The sequence below is a fragment of the Myotis daubentonii genome, chromosome 4 (assembly GCF_963259705.1).
Source record: "Myotis daubentonii chromosome 4, mMyoDau2.1, whole genome shotgun sequence".
In the NCBI taxonomy this organism is placed as follows: domain Eukaryota; kingdom Metazoa; phylum Chordata; class Mammalia; order Chiroptera; family Vespertilionidae; genus Myotis; species Myotis daubentonii.
Window position 1 is genome coordinate 4,084,132 of NC_081843.1, and position 14,146 is coordinate 4,098,277.

Here is a 14,146-nt window from a genome sequence, read left to right on the forward strand (position 1 = left end):
TTTTTTCATATGTCTCTTGGCCATGTGTATGTCCACTTTGGAGAAGTGTCTATTTAGGTTCTTTGCCCTTTTTTAAAATTGGGTTGTTTGTCTTCCTTTTGTTAAGTTATATGAGTTCCTTACATATTTTGTATATTAACCCTTTATCAGATGTATCATTGCCAAATATGTTCTCCCATACAGGGGTGCTCCCTTTTCATTTTGTTGATGGTTTCTTTTGCTGTGCAGAAGCTTTTTATTTTATTTTATTTTATTTTTTAAATATAGTTTATTTTATTTATTTTATTTTTAAATATATTTTATTTATTTTATTTTATTTTATTTTTTAAATATATTTTTATTGATTTCAGAGAGGAAGGAAGAGGGAGAGACAGAAACATCAATGATGAGAGAGAATCATCGATTGGTAGTCCCATTTGTTTATTTTCTTCTTAGTTTCCTTTGCCCTAGGAAATGAATTTATAAACATATTGCTAGGAGAGATGTCTGAGATTTTGCTGCATATGGTTTCTTCTAGGATATTTATGGTTTCATGAGTTACATTTAAGTCTTTATCCATTTTGAATTTATTTTTGTGAATGGTGTAAGTTGGGGTCTATTTTAATTTATTTGCATGTATCTGCCCAATTTTCACAACACCATTTATTGAAGAGACTGTCTTTACTCCATTGTATATTCTTGCCTCCTTTGTCAATTATGAATTGAGCATAATGGCTTGGGTCGATTTCTGGGGTCTCTATTCTATTCCATTGACCTATATGCCTGTTCTTGTGCCAGTATGAGGCTGTTTTGATTATGGTGGCTTTGTAGTATAACTTGATAGCGGGTATTATTATCCCTTTAACTTTGTTCTTCTTTCTCAAGATTGCTGTGGCTATTCAGTTTTTTTTGGTTCCATATAAATTTTTGGAGTATTTGTTCTAGATCTGTGAAATATGCTGTTGGTATTTTAATGGGGATTGTATTTAATTGGTAGGTTGCCTTGGGTAGTATGAACATTATAATGATGTTGATTCTACAAACCCATGAACACGGTATATTCTTCAACTTGTTTATATCTTCCTCTATCTCTCCTTTCAACATCCCGTAGTTTTCAGAGTACAGGAATTTTACCTTCTTGATTCAGTATTCCTAAGTATCTTAGCTTTTTTGTTGCAATGGTAAATGGGATTATCTGTTTAGTTTCTCTTTCTGAGAATTCATTATTGGTGTATAAAACTGCCATTGATATTTGGGTATTAATTTTGTATCCTGCTACATTGCCAAATTCATTTATTAAATCTTGTAGTTTTCTGGTGGAGTCTTTAGGGTTTTCTATGTATAATATCATGTCATTTGGGAATAATGAGTTTTATTTCCTCCTTTCCAATTGAATGTTTTTTATTTCTTCTTATTATCTGATCCCTGTGGCTAGGACTTCCAGTACTATCCTATCTAATAAAAGAGAAACATGGTAATTAGCATACGACCACTACCCATCCCATTGGCTAATCAGGGCGATATGCAAATTAACTGCCAGCCAAGATGGCGGTCGGCAGCCAGGCAGCTTGAAACTAACATGAGGCTTGCTTGCTTCAGTGACGGAGGACTCCAACATTCCCCGCCTCCCGCTGCAGGCCTCTGAGCTGCAACTCTAAGCAACTATGTAACAAATATAGAAGCTAAACAAAACCCCAGAAACCTGCTTTAGTCCGCCGGGCTTCAGCCAGCAGGATCGCAACATTGTAAGCAAAGGCCAGAAACCTACTTTCAGCAGCGGAGGCCTAAGAGCTGGAGCCAAGCCTCAAAGCTAAAGCTGGCCCAGAATAAAAAAAAATAATAAAAAAAATAAAAAAAAAAGAAAGAAAAAAAGGAGCGGTTGGGAGCTTCAGTCACTCCCAGCCTGAAAACAGCCCTCAGCCCCTCACCCAGTCTGGCCAGGCACCCCAGTGGGGACCCCCACCCTGAAGGATGTGTGACCAGCTGCAAACAGCCATCATCCCCTCACCCAGGCTGGCCAGGCACCCCAGTGGCGACCCCCACCCTGAAGGGTGTGTGACCAGCTGCAAACAGCCATCATCCCCTCACCCAGGCTGGCCAGGCACCCCAGTGGGGACCCCCACCCTGATCCAGGACACCCTTCAGGGCAAACCAGCCGGCTCCCACCCATGCACCAGGCCTCTACCCTATATAGTAAAAGGGTAATATGCCTCCCAGCACCAGGATCAGTGGAGCCGTGAGGCCTCCCGGCACCGGGATCAGCATGACAGGGGGGCAGCGCCCAAACCCCCGATCACCCAGCGGCTCTGTGTGTGACAAGGAGCGGGGCCACAACCTCCCTATCCACCCTGCTCTGTTCGTGACAGGGGAAGGCGCCCCAACCCCCTGATCAGCCCTGCTCTGTGCCTGATGGGGGGAGCTCCCCAACCCCCTGATTGCCCTGCGGCTCTGTGTGTGACAGGGTGCGGTGCCCCAACCCGCCCCCCCCCCCACGGGCTCTGCTCTGTGTGTGACAGGGTAGAGCCATAACCTCCCCATCGGCCCTGCCCTGAGTGTGAGAGTGGCGATGCCCCAACCCCCTGATCAGTCCTGCTCTGTGGGTGATAGAGGGTGGCACCCCAACCCCCTGATGGGCCCTGCTCTGTGCGTGACAGGGTACAGAGCCCCAACCCCCCTGATGGGCCCTGCTCTGTGAGTGACAGGGGGCAGTGCCCCAACCCCCTGATTGGCCCTGCTCTGTGCGTGACAGGGGGTGGTGCCGCAACCTCCCAATCGACCCTACCCTGAGCGTGACTGAGGGTGGCATCACAACCTCCCGATCTCCCTGCTCTGTGCATGACAGGGGGCGGCGCCCCACCTCCCCAATCAGCCCTGCTCTGAGCCCGACCAGGGGCTGCACCTAGGGATTGGGCCTGCCCTCTGCCACCCGGGAGCAGGCCTAAGCCAGCAGGTTGTTATCTCCTGAGGGGTCCCAGACTGTGAGAAGGCACAGGCCAGGCTGAGGGACCTCCTCTCCCCACCCCGAGTGCACAAATTTTTGTGCACCGGGCCTCTAGTGTTGAATAAGAGTGGAGAAAGTGGACATCCCTGTCTTGTTTCTGTTCTTAGGGGAAACAGTTTTAGTTTTTGCCCATTGACAATGATGTTGGGTGCAGGTTTGTCATATATGGCCTTTATTATGTTGAGATATGATCTCTCAATTCCCACTTATTATCTAAAAAGCGTGTTGGATTTTATTGAATGCTTTTTCTGTGTCTACTGATATGATCATGTGATTTTTGTCTTTCAATTTGTTTATATGATGTATCATATTTACTGATTTGTGACTGTTGCACCAGACTTGCATCTCTGGAATAAATCCCACTTGGACATGGTGTATGATCTTTTTAATATATTTCTGGATCTAATTTGCTAATATTTTGTTGAGGAGTTTAGCATCTATGTTCATTAGGGATATTGGCCTGTAATTCTCTTTCTTTGTAGTGTCTCTATCTGGTTTTGGAATTAGGATAATGCTGGAAGTGTTCCTTCCTCTTGGATTTTTTTGGAATAGTTTGAGGAGAATAGATGTTAGTTCTTCTTTGAATGTTTGGCAAAACTCACCTGTGAAGCCATCCGGATCCAGGCTTTTGTTTGCTGGGAGACTTTTGATTACTGCTTCTATTTCATCAGTTGTTACTGGCCTATTTAGGTTTTCTGATTCTTCCTGATTCAGTTTTGGGAGATTCTATTATTCTAGAAATTTGTCCATTTCCCCTACATTGTCCAGCTTATTGGCATATAGTTGTTCACAGTATTTTCTTACAATCCTTTTCTGTGGTGTCTGTGGTTACTCTCAACTTTCATTTCTGATTTTATTTATTTAGGTCCTTTCTCTTTGTTTCTTGGGGAGTCTGGCTAATGGTCCATCACTCTTGGTTAATTTTTCAAAGAACCAGCTCTTGCTTTCATTGAATTTTTGTATTTTTTTAGTCTTATGTCATTTATTTCTTCTCTAATCTTTATTATTTCCTTCCTTCTACTTACTCTTGGTTTTTATTATTTTTCCCTTTCTAGTTCTTTAAGTTGTAGACTTAAATAGTTTATTAGTGATTTTTCTTGTTTTTTGAAGTAGGCCTGTAGTGCTATGAATTTCCCTCTAAGGACTACTTTTGCTGTGTCCCAGAGATTTTGGTTTGTTGTGTGATCATTTTCATTCGTTTCCAGAAAGTTTTTGATATCTTTCTTGATCTCATTGGTAACCTATTCATTGTTTAAGAAATGCTATTAAGCCTTTATGTGTTTGAATATTTTGGGGTGTTTTTACTGTTGTTGAGTTCTAATTTCTTTCCATTGTGATCTGAGAAGATGTTTGTTATGATTTCAGTCTTTTTGAACTTGTAGAGACTTGGTTTATGTCCTAACATGTGGTCTATTTTTGAGACTGACCAATGTGAGATTGAAAACAATGTATATTCTGTAGCTTTGGGTTGAAATGTTCTATAAATGTCAATTAAATCCATCTGATCCAGTGAATCATTAAGAGTCACTGTTTCTTTATTAATTTTTTTTTGTCTGAAAGATCTATCCAGTGAAGTCTGTGGGGTGTTAAAGTCCCCTACTATGACTGTATTGCTGTCAATCTCTCAAAGTCCTCTAGAAACTGCCAATATATTTAATTTATTATAGTTTTTTAAAAACGATATTTAGGTGCTCCTATATTGGGTGCATATATGTTTACCAGGGTTAAATCCTCTTATTGGATTGATTCCTTTAGTACTATGTAGTGACTTTTGTTGTCTCTTATGATTGCCTTCATTTTGAATTTTATTTTATGCAATAAGAGTATCGCTACCCCAGATTTTTTTTTTTTTATTTGCCTGGAAAATTTTTTTCCATCCCTTCATTCTCATCCTGTGTGAGTCTTTTGTTCTGAGGTGAGTCTCTTGAAAACAGCATATAACTGGGTCATGTTCTTGTATCCATTCAACTGCCCTATACCTTTGGATTGGAGCATTTAATTCATTTACATTTAAGGTTATTGTTTATAGGTACTTATTTAGTACCAGTTTACTTCTGTATGCCCATGTTTCTCTCTCTATTACTTCTCATTATAGCAGTGCATTTAGCATTTCTTTTTTTTATTAATTAAATCTTTATTGTTCAGATTATTACAGTTGCTCCTCTTTTTACCCCCCATAACTCCCCTCCACCCAGTTCCCACCCCACCCTCCTCCCTCACTCCCCACCAACTGTCCTCATCCATAGGTGCATGATTTTTGTCCAGTCTCTTCCCGCATTGCCCACACCCCTTCCCCCCTCAAGAATAGTCAGTCTACTCCAGGGGTGGGCAAACTTTTTGACTCGAGGGCCACAATGGGTTCTTAAACTGGACCAGAGGGCCGGAACAAAAGCATGGATGGAGTGTTTGTGTGAACTAATATAAATTCAAAGTAAACATCATTACATAAAAGGGTACGGTCTTTTTTTTTTTTAGTTTTATTCATTTCAAACGGGCCGGATCCGGCCCGCGTGCCGTAGTTTGCCCACGGCTGGTCTACTCTCTTTCTATGCCCCTGATTCTATTATAATCACCAGTTCATTCTGTTCATCAGATTATTCACTTGATTTTCAGATTCACTTGTTGATAGATGTGTATTTGTTGTTCATAATTTGTATCTTTACCTTTTTCTTCTTCTTCCTCTTCTTAAAGGATACCTTTCAGCATTTTCTATAATACTGATTTGGTGGTGATGAACTCCATTAGCTTTTTCTTATCTGTGAAGCTCTTTATCTGACCTTCAATTCTGAATGATAGCTTTGCTGGATAAAGTAATCTTGGTTGTAGGTTCTTGGTATTCATCACTTTGAATATTTCTTGCCACTCCCTCTGGCCTGCAAAGTTTCTGTTGAGAAATCAGCTGACAGTCGTATGGGTACTCCCTTGTAGGTAACTGACTTTCTTTCTCTTGCTGCTTTTAAGATTCTCTCTTTGTCTTTTTCTCTTGGCATTTTAATTATGATGTGTCTTGGTGTGGTCCTCTTTGGATTCCTTTTGTTTGGGGTTCTCTGCACTCCCTAGACTTGTAAGTCTATTTATTTCACCAGATAGGGGAAGTTATCTGTCATTATTTCTTCAAATAGGTTTTCAATATCTTGCTCACTCTCTTCGTCTGGCACCCCTATAAATTTGGATGTTGGTGCGCTTGAAGCTGTCCCAGAGGCTCCTTACACTATCTTTGTATTTTTGAATTCTTTTTTCATTTTGCTTTTCCGGTTGGGTGTTTTTTGCTTCTTCGTATTTCAAATCGTTGACTTGATTCTTGCAATCCTCTAGTCTGCTATTGGAATTCTGTATAATATTCTTTATTTCAGTCAGTGTATGCTTAATTTCTAGTTGGTCCTTTATCACAACCTCGAGGGTCTCATTAGATTTCTTGAGGGTCTCATTAAGTTTATCGGCAGTTTCTAGAAAATTCTTGAAAAACCTTAAAAGTGTGGTTTTGAACTCTATATCCAGTAGTTTGCTTTCCTCCATTTCTGTCATTTGTGTCCTTTTTCTTTGTCTCTGCATTTTTTATGCTTCCCTGTGTTGATAAAGTGGTTTTCTGTGCTAAGTGTCCTCTAGGGCCCAGTGGTTCAGCCTCCCCAATTACCTGAGGAGGACACTCTTGGTGCACCCCCTTGTGGTCTTTGTGCACAGTCTTGTAGTAGTTAAGCCTTGATTGTTGTAGGTATCCTGGGAGGAATTGACCTCCAGGCCAATTGGCTGTGAGAATCAGCTGTGTCTGCAGTGGGAGAACTTCTGTGCTGGAGACACCCCTCCGGGGCAAGACTTTCTTCAATGGGGCTTTGGTGCTGAGTCTGCCCCCTGAGTGTGTCCTTTATGGTTCCATGGAGCTGCAAACAGGATGGTCCCACTCTGACCTCTGGGTACACTGGCTCCTGGATCTTTAGGGAGGTGCTAATCTAGCCTCTGTCTGAGGCTATCCAGCAAAGGCCTCCCTGCAGGGATTGGGTGGGGCGGGTCCCACGGCATCAACAGGGCGGGGCTAACAGTTATGGCTGCTCTCAGAGCCCAGCTTCTCAGTGTCTTGGCAATTGCTGCAAGCCCCTCCGAGAGAAAGCTGCCCTCAAGTTCTGACTGATGCCAGACAGTCCCGCTTCTCCCGTCTGTGTCTGGGTCCCCAGAGACTCACCCGGAACTGGAGCTCAGAGCCTGAGGCTCCCTCCGGATTGAAAATGACAACTGCATTCTCAGCCGTCAGCCTACTCGGCATGAACCTCCGCACCTTAGTATTTTATTTCAGCACTGTGCCTCCTCTGAGTCTCGGTATGCTTTTCTCTTTCCTTCTAGTTGTAGAATTTCCTCTCAGCCAGCCTTCCTGTGGTTCTGGGTGATGTCTGTTCCATCGTTTAGTTGTATTTTTGAAGTGGTTGTTCGAGGCAGCAAACTCCGGTGTTTACTGATGCTCTATCCACTGAGCCAAACAGGTTCTAGCTTTCTTTCTTTCTTTTTCTTTCTTCCTTTCTTTCTACATGCAGATCTCTATCTTCTTTCCTATCTTCAATGTCACTAATCTTTTCCTCCATCTGGTTGGCTCTGCTTTCTATGCTCAGTAGTTCACTCCAAATCTCCTTAATTGCTTCATTTCCAAGATTTATGATTGGTTCTTTTTTTAATATTTCAATCTCTTTGGTAAAATACAGTCTTTGGGTTATGTCGGACGCATCATACGTCATTTCGTGGTTACGTCACCATCTCCCCTTTATTTATATATAAAAAAATTCCATCATTTCTACATATGTATATATATGCTTTATGTTTCTTATTATTTATTTACCACAGCTAAAGGTCAGGGATTGTTATCTTTCTTTTAAATTTTTTTAGTGTTTCACTTCATTACTGTTGTGTATGTGCTCCATGTGAGTGACGTGGGTGCTTATGTAGGTGGGTTCTGACTTATGGCAAAAATCACATTACCTCGTGCCATAGGAATGGATCTCTCACGTTACCCGAGGACCTGCTGTATCAACTCTATAGAGGCAGTAGGCATATTAGTGGAGCTGGTCGCCTGCTCCTGGCTTCAGGGCTGCACCTTGGCTACTAGTATCTGAGCTTTCCTCCCTTATTGCCTTCCCACTGACTCCCAGTTGCCCACCTTTAGATGCTTCAATACTCGGTTAATAGTATTTGCTAAGGGCCAGGGAAATGGCAGTGGAGTGATAGCTGAAGGGACAGGTTTTTATTTTTTTGAGTTAATGAAAATGTTCTAAAATGACTCTGACAATGGTTGCATATATCTGTGAATATACTAAGTACCACTAAACTATACACTTTAAAGAGTGAGTTATATGGCATGTGAATTTTATTTAGAGATGCTGTTTAAAAATTTTCACATTGGTGAAAACAGATATTTGTTTATTCTTAAAGTGTAGGATTTTAGAAAATGGAGAGTAGAAACAAAATCTTAAACCCTCCTATTCATTTCTGTAACCCCTTGTCTCCCTCCTTTCCTTCCTCTTTTTCATTTTTTATTAGCTATGAATTATGCTATGTTGTATCCAGCATTTCTATTAGTTTGAAGCAAAGGGAGTTTATCTTAGCTCAGTCCAGTATATGTATGAAACTAGAAAAGAACTCCTGCCTTTGTATCATGTAAATATGAAGGAACTAGTTCATTGGATCTTATTAGAAGACAGCATTAATCACTTAAAATTTTAGGTAAATGTCATATTTCTATCAATATAGAAACACATTTTAATGTTTTAAATTTAATAAATAAAAATATTGATATAATCTTACAAACCTTAAGCCATTTTGATGAGTGTGCAGTGTAATAATTATAGTTTAATTTGCATTTCTTTAAATATTAATTTCATTGAACATATTTTCATAACTTTGTTGGCCATTTTTTGGTGACATATTTGTTTAAAGATTTTGTCCATTTTTATAGTTGATTGGCTATTTTTTCTTATTGATTTATAGAAGTTATTCCTATATTTATTTGTTGGTTATAAATAGGAATTGCATATCAGTTCTTCAAGTCTGTGTCTTGCCTTCTCATTTATAGTGGTATTTTCTAAAGAACAGCAGTTCTTAATTTAATAAAGCCACATTTATCAATCTTTTTCTTTACATTTATTGTCTTTGTGTTCTGTTTAGAAATCTTTCCCTACCCAAGAATTGTGAAGATATTTTTCTCCATTATCTTTTGTGGGGCTTTTTGTTTTGTGTTGTGTTTTATGTGCGTATTTATGGTCCACCTGGAATTGATTTTCTTTAATGGCGGACAGAAAATCAGGTTATGATATCAATCTATTTATATAAAAACCCTGGGTGTAACGTCACGACCCGAGGCTCGACCAACCAGAAGGAAGTCAGTCCTGCAGGGGTTGTCTTGGCAATGGCTGTGCCCTCCCCAAGCAGTTTCCCGGAGCTGTTTCCCATGAGGGCAAGGTTTGAGGCAGGAAACGGCCCTCAGAGCGTGGAGGCATATCTTTATAAAGTGTGCCGCGCCAGCACGGCCAGGGGTGAACCTGAGTGGGGGTGGCTGAAAGGCTTAGAAAAGACAGACAAGAGAATGAAAGCCGGGTCTCGGTGGGACGCTGCTTCTCTGACAGATCGTGACCACGCCCACAGCCGTGCCTTTAGTTTATAGCAGATGCCTTGAGGCACACTAAGGGCGTGATCAAGATGTTTACAACATTCTCCTGGGTTTCAATCCTCCTCAACTGCATGCACCTGAACTCTATCAAGCCTAGGCACATGGAGCCACGTGTTCGGACCATAGGTTCAAGCTTACAACTATAGCTGTTGGCTATAATTGTGCTGGGAGGGCCCTGCCCTCCAAGCTGGGACTTGCACGTGGCAATGAGAGGACTGTGCCCTCTCATCAGTCCAAGGCTTGAACCTGTCCAAAACACTGTAGCGGCTCCCCACACTAAACTTTTAATACATTATATTAGAGGTTGTGGGGTACTGTTTTACCCACAGCGTCTACAGGAATTGCTGCAAATGTACTTCTCGGTGGAAGCACCTTTCATTCTCAATATAAATTACCAATCCCATTAAATGAAACTTCAATTTCTAGACTTGATATAAACAGTGAAGTTGCTAAAACTATTAAAAAGGCCCAACTTCTCTTTATTGATGAATGCACCATGGCATCCAGTCATGCTATAAATGCCATAGACAGATTACTAAGAGAAATTATGAATTTGAATGTTGTATTTGGTGGGAAAGTTCTCCTTGGAGGGGATTTTTGACAATGTCTCAGTATTGTACCACATGCTATGGGATTGGCCATAGTACAAATGAGTTTAAAGTACTGTAATGTTTGGGGATGTTTCAGAAAGTTGTCTCTTAAAACAAATATGAGATCAGAGGATTCTGCTTATAGTGAATAGTTAGTAAAACTTGGAAATGACAAACTTGATAGCAGTTTTCATTTAGGAATGGATATTATTGAAATCCCCTGTGAAATGATTTGTAATGGATCTATTATTGAAGCTACCTTTGGAAATAGTATATCTATAGATAATATTAGAAATATATCTAAACGTGCAATTCTTTGTCCAAAAAAATGAGCACGTTCAAAAACTAAATGAAGACATTTTGGATATACTTGATGGAGATTTTCACACATATTTGAGTGATGATTCCATTGATTCAACAGATGATGCTGAAAAGGAAAATTTTCCCATTGAATTTCTTAATAGTATTACTCCTTTGGGAATGCCGTGTCATAAATTAAAATTGAAAGTGGTGCAATCATCATACCATTACGAAATCTTAATAGTAAATGGGGTCTTTGTAATGGTACCAGATTTATTATCAAAAGATTATGACCTAACATTATCGAAGCTGAAGTATTAACAGGATCTGCAGAGGGAGAGATTGTTCTGATTCCAAGAATTGATTTGTCCCCATCTGACACTGGCCTCCCATTTAAATTAATTCGATGACCGTTTCCCGTGATGCCAGCATTTGCGATGATTATTAATAAACCACAAGGACAAACTCTAGACAGAGTAGGAATATTCCTACCTGAAACTGTTTTTGCACGTGGTCAGTTATGTTGCTTTCTCTCGAGTTTGAAGAGCATGTGATGTTACAGTTAAAGTTCTAAATACTTCATCACAAGGGAAATTAGTCAAGCACTCTGAAAATGTTTTCACTCTTAATGTGGTGTACAGGGCGATATTAGAATAAGTTTAATCACTTTATCAGTCATTGTTTGCATCACTGTTGTTTTTATATCATGTTTTTGTTGTTTTCATATGATGTTTTTGTTGTTTTTATATCATGCCGCTGTTGTTATATCCTTTTGTTACTGTTTATTTATTTATTTTTTATTTATTTTTTTTTCAGTTGATCAGCAGCCTAGCCAGGATCTCCAGCCAAGTTCTTTTTTTTTTTTTTATTAATTAATTAATTAATTAATTTTTTTAAATTAAATCTTTATTGTTCAGATTATTACATTTGTTCCTCTTTTTCCCCCCCCCATAACTCCCCTCCTCCCAGTTCCCACCCCACCCTCCGCCCTCACTCCCCACCCACTGTCCTCATCCATAGGTGCACGATTTTTGTCCAGTCTCTTCCCACATCTCCCACACCCCTTTCCCCCCCAAGAATAGTCAGTCCATTCCCTTTCTATGTCCCTGATTCTATTATAATCAACAGTTCATTCTGTTCATCAGATTATTTATTCACTTGATTCTTAGATTCACTTGTTGATAGATGCATATTTGTTGTTCATAATTTGTATCTTTACCTTTTTCTTCCTGTTCCTCTTCTTAAAGGATACCTTTCAGCATTTCATATAATCCTGGTTTGGTGGTGATGAACTCCTTTAGCTTTTCCTTATCTGTGAAGCTCTTTATCTGACCTTCAATTCTGAATGATAGCTTTGCTGGATAAAGTAATCTTGGTTGTAGGTTCTTGGTATTCATCACTTTGAATATTTCTTGCCACTCCCTTCTGGCCTGCAAAGTTTCTGTTGAGAAATCAGCTGACAGTCGTATGGGTATTCCCTTGTAGGTAACTGAGTTTCTTTCTCTTGCTGTTTTTAAGATTCTCTCTTTATCTTTTGCTCTTGGCATTTTAATTATGATGTGTCTTGGTGTGGTCCTCTTTGGATTCCTTTTGTTTGGGGTTCTCCGCGCTTCTTGGACCTGTAAGTCTATTTCTTTCACCAGGTGGGGGAAGTTTTCTGTCATTATTTCTTCAAATAGGTTTTCAATATCTTGCTCTCTCTCATCTTCTGGCACCCCTATAATTCTGATGTTGGTACGCTTGAAGCTGTCCCAGAGGCTCCTTACACTATCGTCGCATTTTTGGATTCTTTTTTCATTTTGCTTTTCCGGTTGGATGTTTTTTGCTTCCTCGCATTTCAAATCATTGACTTGATTCTTGCGCTCCTCTGGTCTGCTGTCGGGCGTCTGTATAATATTCGTTATTTCATTCCGTGTATGTTTAATTTCTAGTTGGTTCCCCAATATAAGATCGAGGGTCTTATTAGTTTTCATGTAGATCTCATTAAGTTTATCGGCAGCTTCTAAACAGTTCTTGAGAGACCTTAAAAGTGTGGTTCTGAACTCTATATCTTCCATTGACAATTTTGTCCTGTTTCTTTGTCTCCGCATTTTGTTATGCTTCCTTGGTGCACCCCCTAGTGGTCTTTGTTTGCAGTCTTATAGTTAAATCTTGATTGTTGTAGCTAATTCCAGGGAGGGTTTGACCTCCAGGCCAAGTGGCTATGAGAATCAGCTGTGTCAGCAGTGAGAGAACTTCTGTCCTCTAGGGAGGTGCTAATCTAGCCTTTGCCTGAGGCTGTCCGGCAAATGCCTCTGTGCAGGGCTTGGGCGGGGCGGGTCGCACAGGATCAACAGGGTGGGCCGGAGAGAGCAGTTATGGCGGCTCTCAGTCCTGTCCCAAGGGGCTCTGCCTCTCTGAGTCCCAGCACCCGCTGCAAAGCTCGGAGAGAAAGCTGCACTCGCTCTGACCGAAGCCAGACAGTCCCGCTTCTCCCGTTTGAGTCTGGGTCCCTAAAGACTCGCCTGTATCTGGTGCTCAGAGTCTGCGACTCCCTCCCGATTGAAAACAACAACCGCGCCCTCCGCCGCCAGCCCGCTCCGCGCACTCCGCACCTCAGAATTTGACTTCAGCACTGCGCCTCCTCTGAGTGTCCGTGTGCGTTTCTCTTTCCTCCTAGTTGTAGGACTTCCACTCAGCCAGCGTTCCTGTGGTTCTGGGTGATGTCCCTTCCGTTTTTTGGTTTCACTTTTGAAGTAGTTGTTCAAAGCAGCAAACTCCAGCGTTAACCTATGCTGCCATCTTGGTTCTCCTACCTCAAGTACCTCCAGCCAAGTTCTGGTCTTGATCTCCAGAGAGGTTCTCTATTTATTAATAAATTTATATATTAGCCCTAACCAGTTTGGCTCAGTGGATAGAGCGTCGGCCTGCAGACTCTACAGTCTCAGGTTTGATTCCGGTCAAGGGCATGTACCTTGGTTGTGGGCACATACCCAGTGGGGAGTGTGCAGGAGGCAGCTGATCGATGTTTCTTTCTCATCGATGTTTCTAACTCTCTATCCCTCTCCCTTCCTCTCTGTAAAAAAATAATAAAATATATTTTAAAAATAAATAAATTTATATATTATTTTCATATACATTTTTCTAATTTCTTTTCCTCTCTCACACTTCTATAGAGAAAGGGCAAATAGCAATATTAAAATATTTCCACTAATTAATTACCTTTCAATGTGCATGAATTTCGTGCACTGGGCTACTAGTATTTGAATAATGTTCTAAAATGTATAATGTTATGACAGGATTATGGTATTCATGGTATAGTAGGAATAATCATTAGATATTTTGCATTATATGATGACTTACTTAGAATTTTCTGTCTACAGTTGAGGCCTTTCTTCAGAAACATGTTTTGAGAAGACATTTAGTATGAAAAGTCTATTCATGTGCTGGCTGCTAGTGTATTTGATCATGACTTCAAAAATAGCAATGACAGGTTGCCATTTAAGGTGAGGAAGTTTTATCTGAAGTCCTCATGATTATACTTTCATGTTTCAGAAATTTAATGAGGTAAAGGTGACATCCTCATTCTTTAAATGGGAAAAAATGTAACTTTCCCATGATTATAACTGATAGTATATAGCGCAGCAAGGG